The sequence below is a fragment of the Protopterus annectens genome, chromosome 11.part0 (genome assembly GCF_019279795.1).
Source record: "Protopterus annectens isolate FY-2018-M chromosome 11.part0, PAN1.0, whole genome shotgun sequence".
NCBI lineage: Eukaryota > Metazoa > Chordata > Ceratodontiformes > Protopteridae > Protopterus > Protopterus annectens.
Genome location: NC_056745.1, coordinates 520979269 through 520998242, shown reverse-complemented (window position 1 = coordinate 520998242; position 18974 = coordinate 520979269). Strand labels below are relative to the sequence as shown.

General features: G+C 40.1%; 1 protein-coding gene across 1 annotated transcript in view; it reads right to left on the bottom strand.

Moving 5' to 3' along the window:
* AUH (AU RNA binding methylglutaconyl-CoA hydratase) overlaps positions 1 to 18974 on the bottom strand; it is a 1941763-nt gene that overhangs the window by 1454606 nt on the left and 468183 nt on the right. The gene's annotated exons all lie outside the window — the stretch shown is intronic.

The following is an 18974-nucleotide window of genomic DNA, read 5'->3' as shown; positions in this document are numbered from 1 at the left end:
CTTGCTTGTTTATGTACCACATAACTGTGGTGTTGTCTGTCCGTATCAGTAGTTGTCCTGGTTGTAGAAGATTCCTGAAGGCCAATAGAGCATTCTGAACGGCTAACATTTTTTTTTAATTGATATGCAGGTGCTTCTGATCCTTTGCCAAAAGGCCCTGCAGACAGTTGCCCTGCAAATGGGCTCCCCATGCATAATCTGAGGCATACGTGGTTAGTATCTGACTGGCTGGAGGCAGACTGAAGGGTTTTCCTTTGTTTGGAGTACATGCCTTGGACCACCAAAGGAATTCCTTTTGAAGACAAGGCAGGACAGTGATCTGTATGTCTAAACTGTGGCAATGCTGAGACCATACACTTTTTAGGTACCACTGTATTTTCCTCATATGTAGTCTTGCATATGGTACGAGAAGGATGCAGGAGGCCATGTAACCCAAAGCCTGCAGGAATTTCCTTGAAGATAGCTGAGTTAATGTTGCCAAAGTTTTGAAAGTTGAAGCCAGCTGTAATTGTTTTTCGTATGTCAGAAATGCCATCTGGGTTGTTGTGTTTAGATCACCCAGAAAAGTTATCTGTTGTGAGGGTGTCAAATTTGACTTTTTTATGTTTACAGTGAATCCCAGGAACTTGAGAAGATTCTGAACAAATTCTAGATGCTGGAGTAAGACATCCTTGCTGTCTGCCTGAATAAGACAGTCGTCCATATAAGGGTAAATTTGAATTCCCTTGAGTCTGCAGTAAGCTACTACTGGAGCCAGGCATTTGGTGAAGACCCTGGGCGCAGTAGACAATCCAAAGGGCAGCACAGAGAATTGATAGTGCCTCGATCCGGCCTTGAACCTGAGGTATTTTCTGCAATCCTGCCTGATGGGAATGTGTAAATATGCCTCCTTTAAATCCAAAGTTACCATCCATGCATTTTTGGTCATCATTGGAAGTAGCTGCTGTAGAGTAAGCATCGTGAATTTTGGTATCTCGAGAAAAGTGTTCAAGACTGACAGATCCAGAATGGGACTCCATGAATTTTACTTTCTGGGGACTAGAAAGAGCCTTGAGTAAAAACATTGTCCCATTTCTGAAAGTGGAACCAGTTCTATGGCTTTCATAGCCAAGAGAGCTTCCACCTGGTTTAAGGCCTCTAACCATTGATCTTTCGGAAGATCTGGCCATCCACTTGGTCTTGGAAGGGTATGAAAATGGAATTTGTAACCTTTTGAAACCACATCCAGAATCCACTTGTCTTGGGTTATATGAGTCCAGTTTACGTGAAAAAGAGAAAGTTTTCCTTCGAGAGGGGCTTCTAGGCAAGAAGTTCCTGCAGCCCAACAGAGGGAGTCATTGAGCCTGTTTTCTATGAGCTTGCGACCTGTCCTCTCCTCCCCTAGGGGTGGAAGCAGTCCACTGTCTTGGTCTATAAGAGGCTTGCGTTTGAGGCCTTACTCGGGAGCGTCTGTATCTACCCCTCTGAGGCCTGTCTGAATTGGGAAAGGACCAATTATTTGTAGGCCGATTCCTACTAAATCTGGGTGGCTGTACTTGTAAGAAATCTTTAACCGTTTGCATGGATTTTGCCTTGTCCTCCATCTTCTTTATCACCTCTTCAGCCTTAGATCCAAATAAAACATTATGCTGAACAGGAGCATCCAATAACTTAGCTTTGACTTGATCTGGCAAGTTTTGTTCCTTTAACCAAGCATGCCTTCTAATGACTGTACTAGAGGCAGCAGCCCTACAAGAAGCCTCCAAGGCATCAAATCCACAGTGTAAACCATGCTTCCCAACTTGTTCAGTGGCATGCATTAAGTCATGTAATTCCTTATCATCTGCACAGGCGGAAATGGAAGTTAGCTTTTGTTTCAAAACAGACAGAAGGAATTGCTGGTATTTCAGCATATGAAATTGACAGTTTAATGCCCTAATAGATAAAGTAGCTGAAGTGTACACTTTTTTGCCCCATCTTTCTAAAGATCTGGAATCCTTCTCAGTGGGAATGGGGTTTTTAGCAGTAGCGGCCTTAACCCCCTTAGGGACCTGAGAAATGGTTTCAGGATCAGCAGAAGGATTCTTGTATAAAAACTGGTGGGAATCAGGAACCCTATAATATCTGTCTGGCTTAACAGGAGCTGGAGGAAAAGAGACAGGAGTTAAGTTAGCCTCCGAAAAAGCATCATCCACAATATCCAAAATAGAAGGGATAGCAAGGGGTCTATTTTGGGGAAGAAGAAGAAAATCCCCAAGTCTTTTCTTAGATTCCGAGTACTCCTGTCCTTGCCAGTAAAAATGTTCCCTCATTTCATGTAAAGTTTCCCCAAAAGGAATAGATTCCTCAGCATCAGAATCCTCATAAGGAGGGAAAGAATATTCCTGGTCAGAAGAAGAAACTGAAGAAACAGAAGCCTGATCAGAGGAGTCATAATACACTTCCTGCCTTGGCCTTTTATCTGGAGGGGGATGTGAACCCCTAATCATAGTAAGTAAGTCCTCCGCCATCTTAAGTAACTGTTTCTGAGACTTGGGTCCCGGATCAGAAGAGGCCTGGGCTGTAGTCTTTGATTTTGAAGGAGTCTTTGCCTTTGTCTTTGGCTTTGCCTTTATTAGAAGCTGAGTAGGCCTGAAACCCCCTTCGGAAGCCGGTACCTGCACAGTGGCTCTGGACCCATCCGAAGGAGCATTGCCGAAGGTCCTGCAACAGAAATATTCAAAGGCCTAGTTGGCTCCTTGTGGGAGTCCGTTTCGGCCATCAGTTCCGAAATGGCCGATGACAGGGGCTGCAAAAGCGCCTCACTGACGACAGCCGAACCTGAAGCTGGTTCTGCTTGTACAATATCGTCTGATTTGGACCTCGGAGGTCTGTCTTTATCCTTGCGTCATTTGTGAACTCCGGTAGCCGGAACCGTGTCCAACGACATTTTGTAATTGAAACGCCTACCGAAGTAATGAAATGCAAAATCGTACCTTCGTTTAATCGTACGTTGATTAAATCTAGCACAAAACCGACAACTAGCTACGTCGTGGTCAGGGCCTAAGCAAGGAATGCAGTAAGAATGAAAATCCTTATGAGGTATTTGCTTCCCACATGAAATACAATTATTAACTTTTTCTGACATAGGACTGGAGCAAGAAAAAAGTTTCCCCAATGGGGTACTTAGCTTTGAATAGGAGAAGAAAGTCTTCGGACTGAAGTACGTTTAGAAAAAATTGTCAGGAGTCAGCCGACCGGCACTTGCGAACTGCTATCACCACACGACAAGAAAGATTGGAGAACATGGCGTCGACTGTCAGCTTTGTACTCCTGGTGCTCTGATGTCAGGGAGCATGGCTGAGCAGCCGACGCCGGACCCAGACTTTGGGATTCTGGCCGACCGAGGACTGCCTGCCAGCAGGGGAGAACCCTACAGTCATGACTGCAACAGTGAAACACGATGAACATCATTGCCAACTAAGAAAGCTAATGAAAAGTATTACTCTTAGATATGACAAGTAACAAGAAGTCATTTGTATGAAAATCCAAATGAACAGTTGTCTCACTGTATAATTCAACTGACAGGGGTGACTCAGGCCACAACACCATATTCTGTCTGATGGATGTCCATCACCAACAATCACACAATCTACAAAGATCACTGACTAAGAACATCAAACTACAATTTGAAGTAGAAACACTAGACTCAGATATTACAGAAGCTCTATTTATCCGTCTAGATCTGAGGCTCTGGAATGCCCAGTTCCAAGAGGAGAAGGCATCACAGCAGCAGCCAGAGCAACAGGGAACAATTTAATTAAAACTACTGTCTGAAGATAAGTGTTGAAAGCATGTCTTTTGTACTGTCATCTTTTGGCATGTTGCCTTGCTTGATAGTGGCCTGCTCTGCTATGCAAACGTACTTTTCTAAATGTAATGTCTTCTGCCTGCCTTAAAATGTAAGCACCAAAACACTATCCATTAAGCTGTTTTTAAATGCATAATTTCCTCTATAGCTACAGTTTGTTTTATGCTTACAATTAGAGAAATTGTAAAAGACTTGGAAAAAGTTATGTGCCATTCAAAAGAAAATACAAAACGTTTGCTGTACTGACCCTGCATCAAATTAATAAAAATGTGTGTAAATACTACTTTAACAGACAAAGGTAAAATAATTTGCTTTGTATTTTTCTTTCCAATAAGTGTGTTATAGTTAAGAAAAAATATAAAAGTGGAACATTGTTGTCTTTAATATGATGGAAATGTATTTCACAAATGCTTCTAGAGTTTACTCTGAGGTTGTTGCACTAGGCACGTGATTTCCTTATTTGGACTCTCATTTGGTGAATCTTACCAACCCCCTTTGGGTATATAACTGTGAAAACAGGGACGGCATCTTCTATATTCAAACTAAGGCCACATGAAATCCTGCTTGAGAACAAATCAATAGAGGGAGAGTCTGTTAATCTTTGTTATTAAACAGTCACTGCTCCAAGATACCCTTTGCAGAGAGCTACTACCTCTAAGAACTTTGAACATTCCATTTTGGACTTAAAAACATCATAACAATAAGGGACAGAACATATTTTTTGCCAGAGGTAAAGAGATGTAATCAATTTACTGGGTATATTTTTCTGACCACCTTCTATCATTTTAGAATATTTTGTTTTTAATTTTTTGTACAAGCCTTTGCTGCCTGCCAATAAGTATTTATTTCAACTAATGCAGTTTATTATTCAGCTGTAACTGACTTTGGTTGATGGTTTACTTACTGGACAGGAATTATGTATTTTACCCAAAATGTTTAGTGATGACTACTTACAGCTTTTTGCTACCATTTAAATATTTAAAAGCTGGTGTACTTTAATGGTAAACAGTAACACCTTTTTGCTTTGTTAGTTTTCTCATCTAGTAACAGTGTGCCTTAAATCTTGAGATGGTGGCGGAGATTCACAATTTATCCCACCCCATATTGAAAATATTTGTGTGAGTATTTCTCTGTAAAACAATTCTGATCAAGCATCAATTATTGTTGGGAAGGTTGCACTGAAAGACCTCAGACTTTATCTGAGATGGGAGAAATCATGAGAAACCAGTGTTTAGAACTCAGAACTGTAGCTTGGCAGTGTAGAGCTTATCTGGATGGTGCCTGACTTGGCTATTACCCAAGGCAGCACTGCTCACTTAACATACAATCTTAAGGTCAAATTCTATTTGTATTTTAACAAGTACCAGTGGAAGACATCACACACCATACTGCTGGTTCCACTGCGCACCAAATACTGATGACAGTGGTGTGGAAGTTAGAGCCCACAACCCTTATCCATCAACTTTACACTCAAGTCAGTGAAAAATATCTCTGTGGCTGATTTACAACTACTGCTCATTTCTACCTTACTATGAAATTTTGACCTAGAGCTGGGAATGAATGCCCTGCTTTCATCCCTGCCTTCCTGGGAATGTTATATTTCTGCTGATGCACGAGAAAAGTCCAAGGTGAGCAGACAAAGGCATTCTGTTCTCATGGTATTTACAAAGTTACTTTTTAAATTTTTTTAGCTAATGTAACAACTTTATCATACACAACTTAATCAACTGGTAGGTGTAGTGGTGATGATTGTTACAGTCAGACTGTACAAAAGGCCAGAGCAGTATAATAATGGTAACCTCTTTGATGCTGATAAGTAAAGCATCAGCGAAATGTTCAAATGTATTAACAGAAATGTTAAATGGATAGGTGTAACAATTAAAACATGATGTGTCTTAAAACACAGTAAAGCATTTACTGTATCTTCTTTTTGCAAAAAAAAAGTTTATTTTGTTATTTAGATAGTTTTGTTTACAGAAGTACGGAACTGATCACAAATTATCAATTGTAGGCCCAGTCTGAGGGGTAGCAAGGTGTAAAATAGCCATAGAAAGACAGAAAAGCAAAGTAAACAACAGCAAAAGTAGTTTGAGTACAACACACAGTGGTTATTCTAAGACTGAGCTACACTACAATGCAGCAATGATTGTGTGATAATATAGGCTTTTTACACTATGTACAATGCTTTTTATAAAACAGAATGGTGAAAGTAGCATAGTTAATACAAGGTGGTGTATGAAGTTAGTGAAATTTATTTATTTATTTGCAGTTTGTTTGCCAGGATGGTCCATTGGGACATGAATAACCCATTTACAATGGAGTTCTGGGGAGAAAAATTCCGGAAGTACAAATATTATACTTTGCAAGATTACAAAACTTACAAGTACATTAGAATTAGAAAAATACAAAGTAACAAAGTTACAGAAAAACTGGCATTTACAAGAGCAAATTAGTACAATGCATTTAAGAAAAAAAAATCATTACAGACAAATTAAGTTCCAGAGAATATGCTAATTCATATAATTTGCTACTAGGCATTATAAGACTATAGGTGGTTGTTCATGGATAAGTTACCTTATCGAAAGTAACTATAGTCAGGGAAGTTATGTAGGATGGGAGCAAGAACATTCCCATTGTGTAGTTAGTTGTAAGTGGAGCAAGTTTTAAAGGCAGAGAGACTATTGGTGATCCGGATGAGAGGTGGGAGAGCATTCCAGTGACGTGCTAGTGAGAAGGATAGAAGATGTTTGCCTGCTGGGCGGGCAGGTTTATGTACTTCTATTAAATTTGGGGAGTTTGATCTTACAGGTCTGACAGGGAGATGCCTTTGGAAGGTAGTGGCAAGGGATGGGCAGACAGTGGGGCTGAAAATAAGTGTGTGTGCTTGGATAAGTTGAATATAGGTAAGGTAATTGGGGAGCTCAAGCCAGTTTAGTTGATGTAAGGAAATGCAGTGATGGGTCGAAGATCTGTGGCCTGTTGCAAATTTTGAAATTTTACAGTAACAAGAGGAGAGTTTTGATTTGAGGGAAGACTGCAGATTAGTAAGGATGCAGGCGCCATATAGGAGGGAGGGGATAAGGTAAGTGGCAGTGAGAACAAGCCTGGTGGAAGAAGAGATGTAACGGCTGTGGCGGTAAAGCATGCCAAGTTTCTTATGGGTTTTTGCAATATTTACTAAGAGCTGGCTATCAAATTTTAGCTGATCATCAATAGGACTCCTAATAGTTTTGCTAATAGTTTTGCAGAGAAGACTATTTCAACAGGCTGGTGATGGAGAAAGAGTTTAAGTCTAGGATGGTGGTTTTCGAAGGGGTAAATAACATGAGTTTTGTCTTGGTTGCATTGAGTGCTACATGGTTATCTAGCATCCATTGTTCAGTAAAAGAGAAGCAATCCTGGGTTAGTTTAGTTAACGAGGACATGGAGGTGGCAGAGCAGATTATCGTTGAATCATCAGCGTATTGGATGAGGTTGGCATTAGTGTTGGCATGATGGAAGTCGTTTATGAAAATACTGAATAGAAGTGGACCTAGAATTGAACCCTGGGGCACACCTGTGGGAGTATTCAGGAAAGGTGAGGTAGTTTTTCCCACTTAATTGCTTGTTGCCTATTTGATAGATAACAGGTGAACCAGTTGATAGAGGAGTGGGATAGATTTAGTTTGGAAAGTTTAGTGAGGAGAAGGTTATGAGAGATGGTGTCAAAGGCCTTGGAGAGGTCTAAGAGGAGGGTGGACACGATATAACCAGAATCACGGGCCTTGTTAACAGTTTCTAAGAAGGAGAGGAGAGCGGTGGTGGTAATATGGCCAGGTCAGAATCCATGCTGGGTGGAAGTAAGAAGGTTATTATTTATGAGATAGGGTAGAAGTTGTAGGTGGATACATTTTTCGAGAAGTTTAGAAATAGGAGATAAGATAGCGATAGGTCGGAAGTTAGGGATATCATTGTTGTTGCCTCCTTTGTGTAGTGGAATAATAAAGGCTTTTTTCCAGAGCTAGGGAACGTGGCTTTCTGAAATTGATCAGTTTATTAGTATACAGATAGGAAGGCAATGGCTTCTGTGGCTATTTTTAGGAAGTAAGAGGGTATCTCATTGGGTGCATTAGAGCATGGTTTTAGGTTTAGAATAAGTTTTTTTATGGCAGAGATAGGGATAGGGTTCATGGAGAAGGGAGGAGTTTGGGGGCTGGAGATACTAGAGGAGAAAGGGGTATGTGGAAGTGAATCGGTGGGAGCTGAATTCTTGGTGAAGGATGAGGTGAGTTTGGCTATGGAGTCAGTCAAGAAAGAGTTGAATTGAATAGCTAAATCAAGTTCAGAGTTATTCGGATTGGGGCAGGGGTTTTCTTTTTTACTGGGGTTAAGGACAGAGGAGATTCCATCCCAGAATTTTTTAGGATTAGTGTTATGGTTGGTTTGGAGAGTGGAGAAATAGGCTTTGCGGTCTGTGATAAGTTTTTTACCTTGTTGCAAAGTGTTTTGTATTCATTAAGGGTGGTGTAGGACTTACTTTTTGGTAGCGCTTTCAAGCTTTATCTCAGAATCACATGATGACTGAGGTATTCTTAGTTAACCATGGGTCGGGGTTACTACTTTTTATCCACTTTGTTTTACAGGGGGCAAAGGAATCTAGCAAGTTTAAGAAAGTTGTGTTGAAGTATGTAACAACATTCTCTAGGGATAAAATTTTTAGTGGGTTCCAGTTTGTTCTTTTTAGTGCATTTATGAATGTATCAGGGTTGAAGTTTTTTAGGTACAGAGTAGAAGTATAGGTGTAGGACAGCTGAAGGGAGGAGGGAAGATGATGGCGGAAAGTTGGAAGATGGTCACCTAGTGGGTCAGGAAGGGTACCGCTATTACAGAAGTAGTGGGGATGGGAGACTAGAATCCAGTCTAGGATGCTTCCAGAGAGGAAGTCTTTGGAAGGTCTGGTTGTAGAGTTAATTGTACAGATTTATATTTAGGGGGTTGACTGGAGATTGAATTGTGGCCCAATTAATGCTAACATCACCCAGGACTATAGTTTCATTGGTGATATTGGCAGAAAAACAGGAGAGAATATCTTCAAGGATTGGGACAATGTCTGCAGGAGGGATGTAGAGGGTGATGATGCAAATAAATTTATGTTTATTTACCTGAAGAAGTGCTGGAAATAATTCTGCATTACCAAATATGGGAATAGGCTTAGATTACAGGGTAACTAAGAGGGATGAGGAGTAGAGGAGAGTGACACCTCCCCCTTTTTTATGTGTTCTATCATTTCTAATAATGCAGTAGTTGTGTGGTATCAATTCTGTATCTTTTATATGGAGTTTAAGCCAGGTTTCTGAGATGGAAAGAATGTCAGGTTAAATGTGGAGGAGCCAGGCATGGAGGTTAGGGATTTTATTACATATGTTTTCACCCTCCTGTCACCCCCTAAATGGCCCAACTCAATACCGGAAGATTGCCAAATTCTGGTAATAACAGCCACACAGGTAAAAAATGCACTCTCCAAAGCTAAGAATAAAGCATCCATGGGATCAGATGACATCCCGGGCTGTGTACTACATGAACTACAATATGAAATGGCACCTCACCTAAGTGTCATGTTTAATCATAGCCTCACCTTAGGTTTCGTGCCCACTGAGTGGTGCAGAGCTACAGTTATCCCACTCCACAAGGGGGGATCCAATTTGGATCCTGGAAGCTACCGTCCCATCAGTCTGACAAGCCTTATCTGCAAGGCCATGGAGCGTATTATCATGGAACTTATAAACAAAGACAGTGGCAGCCTTCAAACACTGGACCCCACCCAGTTTGGGTTCGTGAAGGGTCAGTCTTGTCTCCTGAACCTGATTGACTTCTTCAAATCAGTCTCCAGAGCCATGGACAAGGGTAAGGTGGTCCACACAGCCTATCTAGACCTTGCCAAGGCCTTTGACACCATCCCCCACTCTGGAATCATAGATAAACATACTATGCTGGGCATTAATCCCTACGTCACCAAATTGGTTGCTAACTGGCTTACTGATAGAATCCACACTGTAAAAGTAGCTGACTCCAAATCCAGCTCCAGACAGTGACAAGTGGCGTACCTGAGGGTTCAGTCCTGGGACCACTCTTGTTTGGCATCTACTTCTCTGAAGTACAGGCCAACACTAAGGGACGCTGGCTAACAAAGTTCGCAGATGACTGCAAACTGGGAGCCATTATTGAATCCTCAAATTATGTGGATACTCTACAAAAGGGCCTTACAGAAACATATGCTTGGTGCCAGAGCCATGGGCTGAAGCTCAAAGCCAAGAAATGTATAGTTATCCCCTATGGGAAAAAAACATGTATCCGTGAATTACCATATAGGTGGCAGTACACTAAACACCGAAAGTGTGATAAGAGACTTAGGGACACAGGTGGACAGTGGTCTCACCTTTGATAACCACATCGCCACAACAGTCAGGAAATCCTTCTATGTGGCACACCTCATCACTAAGGGCTTTTCATCCAGAAAAAAGGAGGTCATTGTCCCACTGTACTCATCCCTCATTAGATCCATTATAGAATACAACGCCCCATTTGGTATGTACCTCTCAGGACATCTGCAACAACTGGAAAGGCCACAGAAATACCTCACTAAAAGAATCACAGGCCTAAAGCAGATACCCTATTCTGACCGCCTTAAAAAACTCCAGCTATACTCTGTCACATATCGTCTACTCACAGGCGATCTCTGCTTAACATACAAAGCCATGTCAAACCCTGAGCTGTTGGACATGCTACACTTAAAGAAATCCCAATCCCTCAGAGCCACACGCTCCAGGGATCTAAACCTTGTCATCACAATACACAAAACATGCTGGAGGGATAGGTTCCTGACCAGAGACTCCCCATACTCTGGAATAGATTGCCCATACATGTCAAGCAGAGTGCCTCTTTGGCCCTCTTCAAAAGGAACCTTGACGATTGGATGGGAGAAAGGAAATTCACCCCGGGGGATTACGTCAGTCGCCCTGCTAGGCAGGGGTCCAGGGAAGTAAATAGTGTGGGAAGAAATAGCCAGGGAATTGTTATGGCTAGGCTTGTATAGGCCCTAGTACCAACCTATAAACCTATGTACCTATGAGCATTTAGAGCTGTGAAATGGAGGAATCTACCAGGTGAGTGGGGTTGATGAGATGGGGAGGTTGAATTTTGTGTGTGGGAGGAGACTGGGTTTGGGTGTATATCCCCAGAGAGAAGGATAGAGATAAAGTAATGAATGTGGGAGAAGAGGTATTTAAATTGCTTAGCATCTAATTTTTGGGTAGTAAGCTTTATTGAGTTGGGGCTAGTGTAGATGGGAATAGTGTTTTTGAGGTTAGATATAAGTTTATAGGGGAAGAGCATAGTGTTGTTGAGGAGGTAAAGGCTGAGTGACATAGACATTGAGGAATGTGCATGCTATATACAGGATGAGGGTGTTATGTGAAATGGGAAAGAGTGATTAGCATAGAGGGGTGTGGTGAGGTAGTGTAAATAGGATAATGTGGTAAGAATAAATATTTGTGTTATGTGTATGGCAGGTTTGGTATGCATGGTCTTTAGTTTGGGTACTTCTTGGGTTATGGCTAGGATAAAAAGATATTGGGATATGATAACACCAAAAGAGTATGAATTTAGTGGTCTGAAAGGGATGGGGTTGTTATAGAGGTTAGGCTGGAATTGGTAGATTAATTATGGGAGTGGTTGGTTAGATGATAGGGTGTGGGAGGAGGTGGGTGTGGTGAATTAACTACAACTGTAGAGGTGCTGGGGGTAGGTGAGATTTGGGGGTAGGGTAGGGGAGTGGAGTGAGCCCGCAGGGCGAACAGAGTGGGCAGAGTCAAGGAGAAGGAAGAAGGCAAGTCAGCGAGGAATAATCAGAGTAGTGGATAGCAAGCACAGAGGTATGAAAGGCAGTGGGGTGAAGCACTAGATTACTAGGGAAGAGAAGGAGGAAAGCAGAGAGGTTCACAGAGGGTTAGTGGGGACAGTGGGACAATAATGGCATAGACAAAATGTTAAGAAGCAATTTAGATTAAGAAAATTTTGTTAGCATTAGGTAAATGCTGCCACCTGGTGGACAAAACCAGTAACTACAGAAAAGGAACACAAGCACTTTGAGAAAGGGGATGGACTGAAGAGAACAGGATGAGTGGGGTCTATGGTAGCTGCTAGCGTTTACATGTAGGGAAATTCAATACAGCTACAGAGAAGTACAAATTACTTCCAAGGGCACATACACTTTTACTTTAGCTAGAGCTTGGCGAAGCCAGTAGAGACTCAGAGAGTTCTGTAAATTCCCTTTAGGAAGCTCAGTTCATGAATGGGAAGCCAGGGTACCTCATAGAGGAAGGTTTAAATGCGGCAGGGCAAACTGAAAGAAAAATGGATATGTAACAGTTATAATCAAAATAGTTTATCAACAACTATTAAGCAAAAAAGAGAAATTACAGTTTGATGTTTTAGTATGGTGTGAGAGTATATGCAAGAGATGGGGAGGGGGTAATTAAGTAATCTTATAACTAAAGTATAACTGCAGTGTAGTACTAGAACATTGGCAATATTCACAGAAACATAGGCAGTAAGTTTAGTTCAATAAAACATCATTCAGAGGATAAAATGTTATACAGTGAAAAAAACACATTCATTTGCTTAAGTACACAATTGCAATATCACATAGAGCAGCAGTAGGCTAATACCAACTCGCAATACAGCAGTAGGCTAAAATCAACTCTTTTCGTGGAGGAAGTTGCCAAGTAAGAGACAGAGAATACACAATTAAGTATGCAAGCAATTACACAGCACAGTCTCACATATGGCAGTAGGCTAGTCCAGGTGTTTCCCTAAGAGAAGTTAAGCAAGAACTGAGCAGAGGTTACAGTCTTCAGTAAAACGCTGCACTGAGAAGTGAATGTTTTAAGCTGTACTGCAATATTTCATCTTACAACAGTGGCCGTTTGCAAAATTAAAGAGAGGTAGTGGTAATACAGGCTATAATGTTCCCATGCGAGCAAACAGCAGCTACAACACTAAAAAGAAATAACACAATGCTAGAAAAAAACACAACGCTAATGAAATCTTTTAGATACTTAGAAAGTGACTGTCAAAAGCTTAGATGTGAAAATTGAGAAATTCTGGATAGCACATTGCAGTTTGCTTCTTAGGGTTTGTAGAGCAGGACCAGGCTGTGAGTGACCTTTAAGGTTATAGGAGGTAGTTGTGGTGGTAAGTTTAGCAGCAACTGGTGTGAAAAAATATAGATGTAGAGGTCTGAAAGGAATGAACCTAGCAGAATATCAGTCCTATCACTGAAAGCCACTTGGCAATTTTGTGTAACACTGGTGTTTTCTTCTTGAGTATTTAGCAATAAAGACTCAGATTTTGTTAGAAATGGATGGGAAGGAATTAGCAATAATGCCACAGACTTTGTTAGAAGTAGATTGGAGGGGTGTCATATTTCTAGTGAAAGTTGCATCAATCATTGGTAGTCCATAGTCTAATTTGACAAAATAATTCCTTTACCTATGGCTGCTTTTGTGTGTGTGTGTGTGTGTGTGTGTGTGTGTGTGTGTGTGTGTGTGTATATATATATATATATATATATATATATATATATATATATATATATATGTGTGTGTATATATATATATATATAAAAAAAATAGGGAGGAGAGGGCTTTTGACAGTTTTTGGTGAGTACCAAAAATCATGGATTGCTTCTTACTACAGTTTTTTTATTTGACCCACAGAGAGCGAGGAGAAGGTCATGTCAAGTGAGAGGTGGGCTAGGTCCAGAGAAAGATTATTAATGAAAATGAGAAACATTACAGGGCAAAGATGGACTGACCTGGTAGGTGCAGCTATTGGGATGTCCTGAAATATTGGTTCACTGTCTTTGTCTCTGACCAAAAAAAGAAGAAGGGAGGCAAGTATGGGAGTGAACAGGATGTGGAAGGTTAGGTGAAGTGGATAGAGCAGGAGTCGGGGGAGGTTACTAAATTCATTGAGAAAGTTGGTGTGGAAAAGTGGCTTTGCAAACAGTGTATAGTATGATGGAGATTAGTGGTGTGGCTTTTTATGACAAGTTAAAACAGCAAGATATGAAAAGGGTGCTGAATGTTGTTGTTGTTGTTTGTCTTTTCGGCTTTTCCCGGTAAGGGGTCGCCACAGCGGAACTCAGGTCCGTTAATGATTGGCAGTAGATTTTTATGGTGCCGAGTTGCCAGCCTGACGCCCAACCTTCAGTGAAGGCATGCCCATTCACGCATGTCTTTTGGAGGCCACGCGACCACGGAGAGGACATGCAGACTCCACACAGAAGGCACTCCCTGCACACAAGCTGAGAATCAAACAGGAGAACCTCTTGCTGTGAGGCAACAAAAAGGGTGCTGAATGTAGGGTAATAATTAGTTTTGCTGAATCAGCCAAACTGGTGGGAGGGTGACATCTTTTCCATGTAGCTTTAAACTGGGAAATGTTGGATGTGAAAACTGATACTGTCGGCAGGTGGGCAGTAACCAAAATGTAATCACCTATACGAAAAATTATTTTAAAAAACTTTTACAGTCCAAACATGGATGGCCCAGAATCGCTCAGCTCTATGGTTAATGTTGATTTATTGTCAGGTGAACAAATGCAATCTTACTTCGGGAAAGAGCTTTAATACAGTGGCAAATCCATTGTTAAATGAAAATCTAGGTTATAAACAACAAAAAAGAATAAAGCCTTCACATCACTTTTCAGTAACTGAAACAGATATTTGAATGCAAAATACAATCAAAAATGATTACATTAACTTGTCCACATAGAATAATGCAGCCACTACATTAGCCTTTTTATTAGCAATAGTACTTTAGGTAGTATTGATGACATATTCTAATTTCCCATTGTCTGATAATAACCCAATTCTCCTGGTGCTCACAAGTATGGGCTCCTCCTCCTCTGTAAAAACCTTAATGAAGTCTTGATTTCTTACTCCTTAGGAACAATGGGAGATAAAGATGTTTTACATGGTATTAAGTCCAATGAATTAGTGCTAGCAAAATGAAACTCTTCACAACAGATTTTAGAAAAAGAGTTAAAAGTTTAACCTGAAAGAAGAAAAGAAGTAGATTTGATCTAACAGCAATACATTTTACAAGATTGTTTGGAACCACAAATGAAAGTGAATACAAGCACAAGCTGTTATAGCAAATAATTGTTATAGCAGTTAAAACAAACAAAAGGGAACTCAATGCACTTTTACAAGGACAAACACATCAGCAGTGGCATATGCTCCAGCTCTATTCATGAGCCAAAGGTATAAAGTCCCAAAATCTGCTTGAAGTTAGGCTGAAAGCCAGGAAAATCCAGTATACATTATCATGTTAAGAAGGCAAGAATGCCACTAGACAGTTTAATTAAACTGACATCTAAACACTTTTCAGACACACTACAGAGATTTAATGGGATATTACCTACCTCAGGACCTGTTTAACCAATACCAAACTACCTACTGTTACCGCTTTAGACAGGTCTATCATAGAAACTGAAACTGCTAAAAGCCTCAATGTTGGAAAAGTATCCCGCCCCATGACCTCACAGTTTATGACTGAATTATTTTTAGATAAGCTGTTTCCCAGGTTAGTATAACTGTATCACATATCCAGAGAAACAGGGCAAATACTCTCCACCAGGATAGCCACTATAGTTTTGTTTCCAGATCAAATAACAACACCTGTGTACTATATAAGTACACACCCACATACTAACACCAGTAGAAACCAATATACTGGCTACAATCTTACACAAGCAGACAGAGAGAGAACTTCATGCCCCAACCATTTCATTCATCAAAATATGGACCTGTAAGACACGTCAGCAGGGATCCAGACCTAATGTAACTGAGTGACTATGGAACAAATGGCTAAACAGAGATCCAATCACAATCTGCCTTAATTTAGAAGGCATTCAATTCTCCTAGGTTAGACATTGTGTGGGAAATTCTGCAGTAATATAGATTTGAACTACATTTTTAGAAATTATACAAATTCTTAAATAAATAAAAGCCCCCCGACCATAATACAAATTCTTATACAAATGGAACACTATCTGTTCCAATGCAGTTATACAAAGAAGCAAAGCGGGGATGTCCATTATCCATTGTAATTTAGTAAAAATTCCAGCTGCGTACCTACAATCTGTAGTACTACCTGCTGTCAGGCCTAAAACTTAACTGGGGAAAATACTTTCCTATTCCTCTGAATCGTAACTGGCAATAAGTGAAACCACAATTACAGCAGCTACCTTTACTGGCAGTGAATCATCTAAGGATCAGTCTGAGTGATACAAAACAAGAACCTCTAAAAACAAACGTCTCTCCAATTATGGGGTATGGAAGAACTTCATCACTTGCAGGCTTTGGTAGGCTGCAATTACTGCCATGCACTTATTGAAAATCCTGGGGGGGATGATGAGACTGTGACTATTTCCAACCATGAAGGAAAGGAACATCTGGGACTTGCTGTAAGAGTTTATATGAAGGTACTTGTCCTGCTGGTCCAAACATCACATAGAATTTCCTTGCAATAGTCAAGGAAAATTGTTTTGCACTGAAATTATTCTGACCTGTTTATTTAGTTGTTTTTTTTTGGTTTGGGGTTTTTCTTTGTAGAAGGTTAAGCCTTGTTTTTGTTTTTGATAGGGTGGAGCATCCAGCAATGACTTTTATGGAGGAGGTAATTGGTTCAGGAAAGGGATTTTGTAATCTCTGAGAATTATATCCCAAACCAACCTGCCTTTGATGATCCAAAACCATAGCAACAGGCAGAGATTACTGCTGCCACTCAGGGGATTGCCAGCGGCCTTCTGGTGAGTGTGGTTACCATTGTCCTCTATGATGCAACGTTGCTGGAAGTTGCCCAACTGAACTTGCTACCACACAGCATTCCCCCGGTAATTTTCATGGGCAGAGCAAAAGTGTCTGTAACTTGGGAAATGTTTTGGTGATCTGTACTGGTGGTGAATAAGTACACATCTTATTATGTCCAATCATCAGGTATTCCCCATTTGAGAATACTGACTTTAGTACACTAATCAGATTTCCAATAGTGTGTCTTAGTTTGAATGTTTCATAAAACTAGGGAAAAGATAAGCCACACATATGAGATACGTGACTTATTTAAAATGGAATAAATCAGTGTCTGCGAGCCCAAGAATGGTCTGGAACGTGATATGCTAGCATTTCTTCCTTTGAATTGCTGTTATAGCAGGCAATGCAGATGGTTTGCTCAAAACGAGTTTACACTCCTGGCCAAAACACACCTTTTCCTCTTTCTTTCCACTTAAATATTCCAAGATATCTTCCCAAGTGTTAGATTTTTTTTAATAGCTTTGAACATTAAGCTGTGGACACAATATGTTTCTTCTACAAATGAAAAAATAAGGCTTAATAAACAACAACTAATGATGATAAGTTTTGCTAACAACAACCTTTCACTGCAATAACTTTTAATAATGACATCTCTAATTCAATATCAGTACACCTCTAAAGTTGTTTTACTTTTTCTTTGTACAAGTGATCAAATGTTCTCTAACTCAGTTTCAGATACTCAGATGTTAGAAAATTACCCATATATTTCAGAGTTGTTATACTTTTTTTTACATTTGCTGTCAGTTATCTTGAAATTAAGCAATCTTAATCTCTTCTGCAGTTGTACCAGTATGTTTTCATGTTGTTCCTATGTACAACCCTACATTAATTTACAATATATAGTTATTACAACTGCTCAAAACCTCATGGAAGGCCATAATGACCAGTATTAATTCCAAACTAAGTAGATCTTATAAACATCATCCCTCAAGTGGGCATCAATTCTATACTTAAAGGGTTAAGAGAATGTTTTCTAACTGATACAGGCAGACAGTGCCATGCCTTGGCTATGCTACACTGAAACAACGCTTTGCTTCATAGACCTCAATTATGTTTACAACACCTTCCAAGCCTTTTAACTACCTGGGCAACAGTCTATACCTCTCAACTTTTAACTTCAAAGTTATGAACAAAGCAAAGCATAATTAGGAAATTACCCAGACTAGGGACATTTTTTAATGTTAGAACTACTAACTTATAACTAATTAAATAACTTTTAATTTTAGGAGGTAATCTCTAGTTCTGATGAAGCAGGAAGCATGAGTCTTAAGAAACTTAGCACTATCATTTCTGAAACCAATTTTTCAACATTAAGGAATAGAAAATGTTCTTTTTAAAAACTGTTGAAGACGTGAATTTATACAGATGCAAATAATGTTCTTGTTTACAACAGTGACCATATGATTCACCCATTTCATTGCTTATAACTGTTTCCTAATGATACCTACGCTCTCCATTCATTTCAGTGCCTGTTCAGCTTTATTTCTAAGTGCGACAGATCTTTTCTAGAAGCATGTGTCACTGACAATGGATCAGGTTTTATCTGTATTCTGCTGGCAATCATTCCAATACTGTAAATAAATCAAGAGAGTCATGCAGGATGTCATACAATGCATGGAATGCATGACTCTGTGACTGAATCTGAACACAGTCTTTGATTTTATACTGTCGGTTTATAATTCTTAGCTTATCACATGGCAAATTATCAAAATATTACCAAAATTTACTTCTTGTTTCAATTACACTTCTTCTTTCGGCTTTTCCCGGTTAGGGGTCGCCACAGCGGAACTACGGTCCGCTAATGATTGGCAGTAGATTTTAATGGTGCCGAGGTGCCAGCCCGACGCCCAACCTTCAACGAAGGTACGCCCATTCAGCATGTCTTTCGAATGCCACGTCTACACTACACTTTTGCATTCTCATTTCTTTTGGCCTAATTATGCCACCCAATACTCAGAATATATTGACAAAATGCTCCTATTTTTATTTCTCTCTTTAAAGACATCTAGTCACAGCTGTTTAAAATTATTTTCTGACAAGATATTACACCCTGCACCTATATAGTTTAAATTCTCCATTCTGTACTGATTCTCGTTATTCTTTTTAACAGTCTTTACCCTGACTGTTCTTTTTAACAGTCTTTACCCTGACTCTGTTCTTTTTAACAGTCTTTACCCTGACTCTGTTCTTTTTAACAGTCTTTACATTGACTGTTCTTTTTAACAGTCT